General features: G+C 53.8%; 1 long non-coding RNA gene across 1 annotated transcript; it reads left to right on the forward strand.

Annotated features, from left to right (window-relative positions):
- The first annotated feature begins 2,754 nt into the window (after positions 1–2,754).
- On the forward strand, positions 2,755–7,443 carry LOC114067809. The gene is made up of 3 exons (XR_003573475.1): positions 2,755–2,931; positions 5,021–5,103; positions 7,005–7,443. It is a non-coding gene; the product is annotated as an uncharacterized LOC114067809 (long non-coding RNA).
- Positions 7,444–8,882: the final 1,439 nt, after the last annotated feature.

Raw genomic sequence — 8,882 nt, forward strand, 5'->3', positions numbered from 1 at the left:
AAAAAAAAAAAAAAAAAAAAAAAAAAAAAAAAAAAAAAAAAAAAAAAAAAAAAAAAAAAAAAAAAAAAAAAAAAAAAAAAAAAAAAAAGGCAGGATAGATCGTTGTAATTGAAACAAATGCTTGATGTTACCGGGAGAGTAAACTACTTGGATCTGATTAATTTATCGTTTCTGTATGCTTTATTTATGGCTTATAAATGTGTATTCTGGTAGCGACCGGCCACATCGCCGCAAACTCCATTAAAGTGTTATTGGCGGTTTTCTTCCCGCTGCACATCTCTGTTCCGCCGGGACTCGCCCGTCGCCGCCGCCGCCGCCCCGACGGGACCCCCGCCCTGCCCGCCTGGGATCTCCCACATCCCGGGCTGGGATCTCCGCAATCCCCGGGCGGGACCTCCGACATCCCGGGCTGGGATCTCTGCCTTCCCCTGCCGGGATCTCCGACATCCCGGGCTGGGATCTCTGCCTTCCCCTGCCGGGATCTCTAGCATCCCCGGCTGGGATCTCTGCCGTCCCCGCCGGCGCCCCCGACATCTCCACCGGGACCGCTCCATTCCTTCCAGGACCCCCGGCATCTCTGCCGGGATCCCTCCAACCCTTCCGGGACTCCCGACCACCTCCGCCGGGACCTCTCCGTTCCCGGCTGGGATGTCTGACATCATTGCCGGGATCGCTCCATCCCTTCCAGGATTCCTGACGGCTCTGCCGGGACCCCTTAAACCTCCTTCGAGACCGACCCATCCTTGCCTGGGACCCCTCAATCCTTTCCAGAAGCTCCCCTATCCCTTCCAGAACCCCTCCATCCCTGCCAGGACCCCACCGTTCCCAGGCAGGGGAAGCCCGTGCCCCCCTGCCAAGCCCGGAGGTGGGAAGTGGAGACCCCCCCGGGAATGGGGGGATTCCCAAAGCTCACTTACGGGACCCTGGAGGAATCATCTCAACCGGGCAGTGTTATCTGGAGGGGATTTGGGGCTCGCAGGGGCAGCGCATCCCTGCCCTTCCCGGGACAGGATCCCGGCTTATCCGCCGGGGGGATAAAGCGGCGGCGAAAAACCCGAAGAGCTTTGTTTTAACCACCGTAAACATGTTTATTTGAAGCACCTCCCGAGCTCTCCGAGCCTCTGGCCCCACCGCCGGGACCCTCCGGTGCCCACCGACACCCCCGGCCACGCAGAAACGCTCATTCCTTTCCCCTCTCCCCCGTTCTTCCCAACCACTTGTTGTTTTTCCCACGCGTTTACGGCACTCATAGATGTTGCTTTCCGAAATAACATTCAAATCCTTCTTAAAATTCCGCATTGTCCGCGGGAAGAGAAAAGGGGAGAAAGGGAGAGGTTGGAGGGGGGGCGGGAGAGGAGGAGGGAGAGAGGCTTGGGGCGGGGGGGCGGGGGGGGGAACCCTCCCAAAAACAAAACCGGGCTCCAGGCTGCAATGTGTCGGTCTCTATACGCCAAGGACACACACGTTGTGAACCGGGGCATGCAATGTGTTTCATTAGCACATAAAAGGCTCCCGCGGGGACGGGGCACGGGCGCGGGGGTGCCGCCGCTTTGGGGACACGGACCCCCCCCCCGCCCCTGCCCCTGCCCCCGCCTCCGGCCGCGGCCCGGCCGCGTCCCGCTCCGATCCCCGCTCCACCACCGCCGCTGGCCTCCGCTTTTTCTTCCCCCCTCCCTTTAATTTTTCTCCCCACTTTATTTTTTTTCTCCTCTCTTATTTTTTTTTCTTACCCCTTTTACTTCCCCTCCCCTTTTATTTTACCCGATTTTTCTTTATTTCCCCCTACTTTTCTGTATTTTCCTATTCTCCCCCCCTTTTTTTTTCTCCCCTCCTTTCCATTTTCTCCCTTCTACTTCTCCCCTTTATTTTCTCTTGCCCCTTTTATTTCTCCCCCCCTTTTATTTTTTCTCCCCCTTATATTTTTCCTCCCGTCCTTTTATTTCTCCTCCCTTTCATTTTTCTTCCCCTTTCATTTCCGCCCCCTTATATTTTTCTCCCTGTTAATTCCCCCCTCTTTTTATTCCCCTCCTTTTATTTTTCACCCCACTTCTACTTTCCACCCCTTTTCCCCCTCCTTCTCCTATTTTTCTCCTCCCTTTATTTTTCTCCCCTTCCTTCATCTCCCCTTATTTTTCCTACCTCCCTTTTATTCCCCCCCCTTCTTTTATTTCCCCTCCTTTACCTTTTCTCCCTCCTTTTATTTTCCCCCTCCTTTCATTTCCTCCCTCCTTTCCTCCTCCTGTTATTTCCACCTTTCTTTGTCATTTTTCCTTTCCCCTTCCTTTGCCCCGTTTCACTCCGAAACGCAAGGATGACGATTTGAGGGTAAAATGGCCCCAAAAAAAAAAATGAAAAGAGAAAGAAAGAAACAAACAAAAAAAATCCACCAGCTAGACGTTATTTCTTTTTCTTTCCCCCCCTCTTGGCAGTTTTTCCCCCCCCCTCCCCACACAACCTGCCCGCCCCCAACCTTCCAGCAAGTGCATTTTGCTCCTGCCTGGTTAAGCAACCGTGATCTGTGAATAAACAAAGTCAGTAAACAAAAAAAAAAAAAAAAAAAAAAAAAAAAAAAAAAAAAAAAAAAAAAAAAAAAAAGAGGGAAAAAAAAAAAAAAAAAGACGAAGGGGGGTGTGTGGAATCTAGATCCAAATTCCAGGAGGGTAAACTTTCCCCACCACGTCATACTTCAGCAAATTTACACAGATATTATATTGCGTCCCCTTTCCTTCCCCCCCCCCCTCTCCTTTTGAGCCATTGTGCTTAACTGAATTTTATAAAGCTGATCGATATCTTGGTAAAATATTCATTTTTAAACTAGCGGGCAGCGAAATCTTTGCTTTGTGCTAAAGTCAACAGTCGCAGAGTTTCAGCTCCAATAAATGCCGGGATGCTCCCAGCTCCCGCAGAGCCGGGCCGGCGGCCGGGGCGCAGGTAGGGGACACCCGCCGCTCCTTCTGCTCCTTCTCCTTCGCCTTCAGCTCCCTCCTTCTGCTTCTTTTCCAGCCCTCCCTCCTCCTCCTCCTCTTCCCCAGCTCGCCTTGGAGCCGGCGGGGGAGAGGGAAGCGGCCCAGAGGCCGGGGATGCGGGGGGATGGATGGAGGGATGGATGGATGGATGGATGGAGGGATGGATGGAGGGTGGATGGAGGATGGATGGATGGATGGATGGAGGGTGGATGGAGGGATGGCTGGAGGGATGGATGGAGGGTGGATGGAGGATGGATGGAAGGATGGCTGGAGGATGGCTGGAGGGCTGCAGGGAAGGATGGAGGAATCCAGGGCTGTTTCCCACCGCCTCGCCCCGCATTTTGGGGAATCCCTCTGCCAGCGCTGGAGCCGGCGGGGAGCAGGGGAGGGGAGCAAAACGGGGGGTGATTTGGGGGTGTGGGGGCAGCCCGGGTGGGAACGGGGTGCGGCCGGGGCCGGGCCGCCTCGGGGCCCCGATTCTGCCCGTTTTAACCCCAAAGTCCCTCGCTGCGGGGGGGCAGTGGTTGCGGCTCGGGTGGGAGAGGGACGGGGCCGTGCGGGGCCGGCTCCCGCCTCCTCCCGCTCCTCCCAGCCGGGCTGCGGGGCTTTACTTCCACATTTTCGGGTTTATTTTGGTTTTCGCCGATTCCCCCTTTTCCCCCCCGCATTTTTCCTCCCGGTCTCCGTGCCGATCTTTTGTTCCGGGCTGGGAGCAGCCATGCCGTGTCCGCCCCACGGAAAGGGGTTTCTCCCGTGGCCGGGACACCGGGAAGCGCCGGTCCCGGTGCCGGTGTCGATCCCGTGGGCGGGTCGCGGCTGAGCACCCGCGTGAGCCAAAAAATCAGGGATAAGATTATTTCCCAGCCGTGTTTCCCGGGAAAACCGGGAGTTTCAGAGCAGCCGGCGGCCCTTCACGGGATTCACTGGCACCGGGCACGGACACGAGTGGCACGGCCCACGAGGGGATGGAGAGGGGTGGCCGCCCCGGGGTGCGGGGGGTGTCGGGCACGAGGAGAGGGCACAGCTCGGGCAGTGTCCGTGTCCGTGTCCGTGTCCCCGCGCTGCTGTGCCAGGTGACATCGCCCCGGCGCTAATGGGCTCTCAATAATTCATCGAAAGCGGCCCCGCGCCAGCCCAATTACTTGTCATTACACGCCTGTCGCCCGCGCTGGGAGGGGGACACGAGTGGGAAGGGGTCATCCTGCCTTCCCTCCCGGGTGCCCGGCCCCTCACCCGCTCCCCACGCTCCTGCCTTTCCACCCGCGGGCCCCGGGCTGGTTTTCCTCCTTTTCCCTCCGCCGATCACCCCCAGGATTGTCTCCAGCCCCCCGGATTGCTTTGCCCCGGCTCCCGGCGGGGCCGAGCGCCCGGCTCCGTTTTCCCGTTAATTCCCCTCAAATCCTGAATTAGAGGTGTGTGTGGTTTTTTTTTTTTATTTTTGGAGGAGCGGGTGGGATCGGCTGGGATTTGGGAAAGCTGCGCAGGGAGGCTGCGGGCCCTGAGCCCCCAAAATCAGCCCCTCTCCAGCCGCTTCCCTTCCCTCCGTTTCTCCATCTTTTTCCTTCCTTTTATTTTATTTTATTTTCCCCTGACTTTTTCCTCCAGAAATGGGGAAAAAGACACTGTTTTTCCTTGCTGTTTTTCCTTTTAATTATCCGGGCCCCTAATGACATGCGGCGATGGCTCCAAAGACATCAAAGCGCAGAGAGGATGGCACAGGACGGGGAAGGAGGGTTGGGTTCCCAGCGCCCCCCAAACCTTTCCCCGCGGGATGAGCGCGGTGCTGGAAGCAGCCGGCCCTGCCTGCCCTGCCCGCGCCGGCAGCGTCGGAGGCAAAAAGTGCATTTATTGGCAATCTTAAAAAAAAAAAAAAACAACCGGACAACTCGGGGGTGAGATGAGACTAATTATTAGTGGTTCTAAAAAGAGCTGGAACACCCAAGTAGGGCTTAACCCGTCTCCTGGGAAACTGATGGAGACCTATTTTACAAGCTGTAATTCTGCTTTAGACTAGCGCAGGCTCAAGGCAGTTCACACTATTCCCTTTCTTCCAGAAATAGTCCTAATCCTATATTTCTGCCGGGGAAAGTCCGCTTCGGCTCCGCGCTAGACTAATCCAGAAACCACATAAAATCAGGTAGGGGAGAGGATGGAAAAGGGGAGGAGGAAATAAAAAGGTTTGAAGTTTGTTCCCTCTGCCCTGCGTAACCTTCAGGAGAGTAAATATTACAGGGTGATGCCGAATCCGCCGGCTCCGTATTTCTGGGGCAGAGAAACCCGGGATTGCGGGGCCGGGGGATGCGGGAAGAGCCAGAGGAGCTCGGAGGGAATTTTTTTGCTCTCTCGCTGAGGTGATTTTTCGGGGTCCCGCAGTGGTGAGAGAAATATTTATATATTCCCGATGGAAGAGAGGAAAGGGCGGACGGGGGTGGGAAAGGTGGATTTGGTAGTAGTTGGGTTTTATTGGGGAAAAGAAAGGAAATAAAATAAAGCAAAACAAACCAAACAAAAAAAAAAAAGAAAAGGAAAAAAGAGAAAAAAAGAGGAAAAAAAAGAAAAAAAAGAAAACGAAGAGAGAGAGGAAATTATAAAAAATAAAATAAGAAAAAAAAAAGAAAAAATCAAGGAAAATAAAAAATAAGGGAAAAAACGAAAAAAGAAAAAGACGAAAAGAAAAAGAAGAAAAAATAAAAGGAAGCAATAAAGATAGGGGAAAAAAGGGGAAAAGGAAAAGAAAATAAAAAATATTCCCATAGTCCCCGCAATTGAGTTTTCCCAAAAAAATATCCTGTAAGGAGCTGCGTTCTGTAGAACACCCCGAAAATCGCGAGATGGCTCCAGAACATGGGGACAGGTGTTTTTGCCCCCCTCCCCTGCCGTGCACCTGAGCAGCTGGGCCAGCGGGAGGGGTGGAATCCACCCGGGAAACGGGAATGTGAGGACGGGGAAAAGCTGCCTCGAGCCCGGGATGGTGGTTTTTGTGTGTGTGTGTGTGTGTGAGTTGGATGGAGGGATGGATGGAGGGATGCAGGGAGGGATGCAGCGTGCAGGGAGTGATGGATGCAGGGATGCCGGTGTGGATGGATGGATGGATGGATGGATGGATGGATGGATGGATGGATGGATGGAAGGACAGCGGTCCTGGAGCCCTGCAGGGCCTGGCCCCACCCGGGGGGGCTGCTCGGCCGGGCCGTTCTGTTTGCAGGGACAGCCGGGTGTGAAATGGCAGGGAAGGGAAAGGAAAAAAATTAGGGGGGAAAAAGGAAAAGAAAAAGTTTCTGGAAAGCTGCCGCTGTGGGGGGAGCAGGGCAAGGACGGGCTCTGGTCCCTCAGGGTGCCACCGGTTCGCTTTTCCTCTTTCCCTTCCTTTCCTTCCCTTCCTTTCCATTCTTCTCCTTTCCTTTCCAATTTTTTTTTTCCATTTTCCCCCTTTATTTTCCTTCCTTTCCTTTTAATTCCCTCTCCCTCTTTTCCCATTTCTTTTCTTCACTCTTCCTTCCTTCACCCCTTTTCATTTCCTTCCCCCCTTTCTATTTCCTTATTTTTCTTTCTTTCCTTATAACTTCTTTCCCATTTTCCTCATTTCTTTTCCTTACTTTTCCTTTCCTTTTTTTTTTATTTTCTTTTCTTTCCCCCTTTCTTTCCACTCCCCCTTTTCTCTTGTTTTTTTCTTTTATCCTATTCTTACCCTTTTTTTTTTTTTATTTCTTTCCCCTCTCACTTTCTTTCTCTTTTTTCTCCCCCTTTTTCCCCTCCTTTACTTCTCCCCCCATTCTTTCCCTCCTATCACTTTCTTCCCCCTTTTCCCTTTCTATCCATTCCCCCCTTTCTTTCTTTTTCCCACCACCACCACCACCACCACCTTCCTCACATCCCACCCCACTCCCTCTCCACCTGCTCCGTTTCCCCCAGACCACGAAGCCCTTTTCCGGGGGGAATGTGGGAAAGGCAGGGAGCAGCGGGGTGAGGCTGTGGGCAGGGTCCCTCCTGCTGCTCCCACCTGCCAGGGGCTGGCTGGGAATCCTTGTCACTCCACAGATTCCTGCAGCCACATCCTCCTGGCTGCTGGGAGCTCCCCACCTGTCCGAGCAAGGCCGGACAAGGAGCTCACCCTGCCTGGGGAAGGAGCAGCTTTCCACAGGGTTTTCTCCCACCAGCATTACAAGGAATGATCCTTATCCCTGCTGGAAAACAGCTCCCAAGAGCCACAGCCCGGAGGAGTGGAAACGTGGGGATTTTATTTCCCGCCCCGGTTCTGAAGGCAGCGACACTGAGGGATTTGGGAGACCTTGGAATGCTTTGCCTGTCCCTGCCAGCCTCCTGCTCGCCTGCCTGATCCCACACTGCCCTTCCCTCTCCTGTATTTATTTAACTAATGGACAAGGAGTCGGTGTCAGGGGGAGCTGGGACAAATTGGGCTTCGCCCGTGCGCTGCTGCCGTGTCCTCATCCCTATTAAAGGCAAAGATTCCCATCTCTGATTGCCTCTTTGTGTCTGTACTCGTGAGCGATACCTGGGTCACGCTCCAGTAATTCCTGACTGGAATGGGGAGAAGCCTTAGCCTGGTCTGGAGGGAGCTGCTCGGCAGGGATGGATCCCTCTAGGCTTCATGGAAAGGGGGGAAAAAAAATTGCTAACAGCACCTCGAGAAAGTTGAGTTAATCAATTTGTGCATCAATTTGTGGGATGCATGGGGGTGTGTTGTTTTTTTTTTCCAAGACCAAGCACAGGAAAGGCTTCGGAGAGGAGGGAAAACTCCGGCAGCCAAAAATCCCCCAAAACTGGGTGGTGGTTAACACCCCTTCCTATGCCAAAGCTTTCCTGAGATGCCCCACCTTGCAGCTTGTTGTGGATGCTTGGATCCACGGTGGGAAGAAGACAGGAGTCTCATGGGAAAGGGTGGATTTGTGGACGCACGATCCCATTTTTGCACCACCCTGAGCCAATGCCTGGGACAGTTTGGGGGGGCACAAACCCAGCAGGGAAGCAGTGGGAAGAGGGGACAGAAGAGGGGGTGGATTTGCTTCCAAAGGGGCTTCCAGGACTTTCTGCCGCCCCCGGGTGCGATCGGAGCCATCATTAGCAAACCCATAAAAGCGCTGCAGATGTCGAGCGCGTTCCTCGGGAGCATCCTGACCAACCCTCCGGTTTGGAAAGCCACCAGCTCACCCCCTGCTTTTCTCTTTGTTTCATCTGCTTCCCCACCTTCCTCCCCCACCACTTCCCTGGGTGGATTTTTAGGGGGAAAAGAAGGGGGAAAGGCTGGGAAGGTCCTTTAGCGTAAGGAGAGGCAAAAACAGCCTGGAGAAATTCCTATGTCCAGCACGTGGATCTGTGGGGAGACCCTCAAAGGAATAAACCCAGAGGGAGGCAGGTGCTTCCCCTGGCACAAGGATATGAGGAGAAGGAGGAGGAGGAGGAGAAGGAATTCATCAGCTGGGGTGACAGGAGCTGCCAAAACGGGGTGGGGGTTTCCGCAGAAATAAAAAACCCAGGAGAGGGGTTGGATCTCCTGAAGTGCCTCTTAACCTTTTCCATATCCTGTTACTACATGGAAAATAAACCCCACGAGGAGCCTCTGCCTCTTCACCCAAGCAAGAAAACAAGGGAAAAAAGAGAGAGGATGGTTATCCAGCTCTGCAGGGTGTTGGGATCCATGAAAAGGAGAAGGGGGAGCTGAAGGGATCAGTCACCCAAACTGTGAGGAAAGGACAGGACCAGGCTCTGGCTTGGAACGTGGATGGGGCAGGTACTTTGCCTGTTTTACCACAGCAGAATCCTTCCCTCAGCTGGAGCTGGGGATATTTGGGATCAGGAATGGCTCCTGCTGGGGGCAGGTGGGGGCTCAGAGTCATCTCAGGGTGCAAGAGGCCGATGGGATGATCTTGGTGTTCGCAGGCAGGGCCATGAGGGATG

Source organism: Empidonax traillii, unplaced genomic scaffold (genome assembly GCF_003031625.1).
Source record: "Empidonax traillii isolate 1590-97213 ecotype Southwest subspecies unplaced genomic scaffold, ASM303162v1 scaffold970:size295518, whole genome shotgun sequence".
In the NCBI taxonomy this organism is placed as follows: domain Eukaryota; kingdom Metazoa; phylum Chordata; class Aves; order Passeriformes; family Tyrannidae; genus Empidonax; species Empidonax traillii.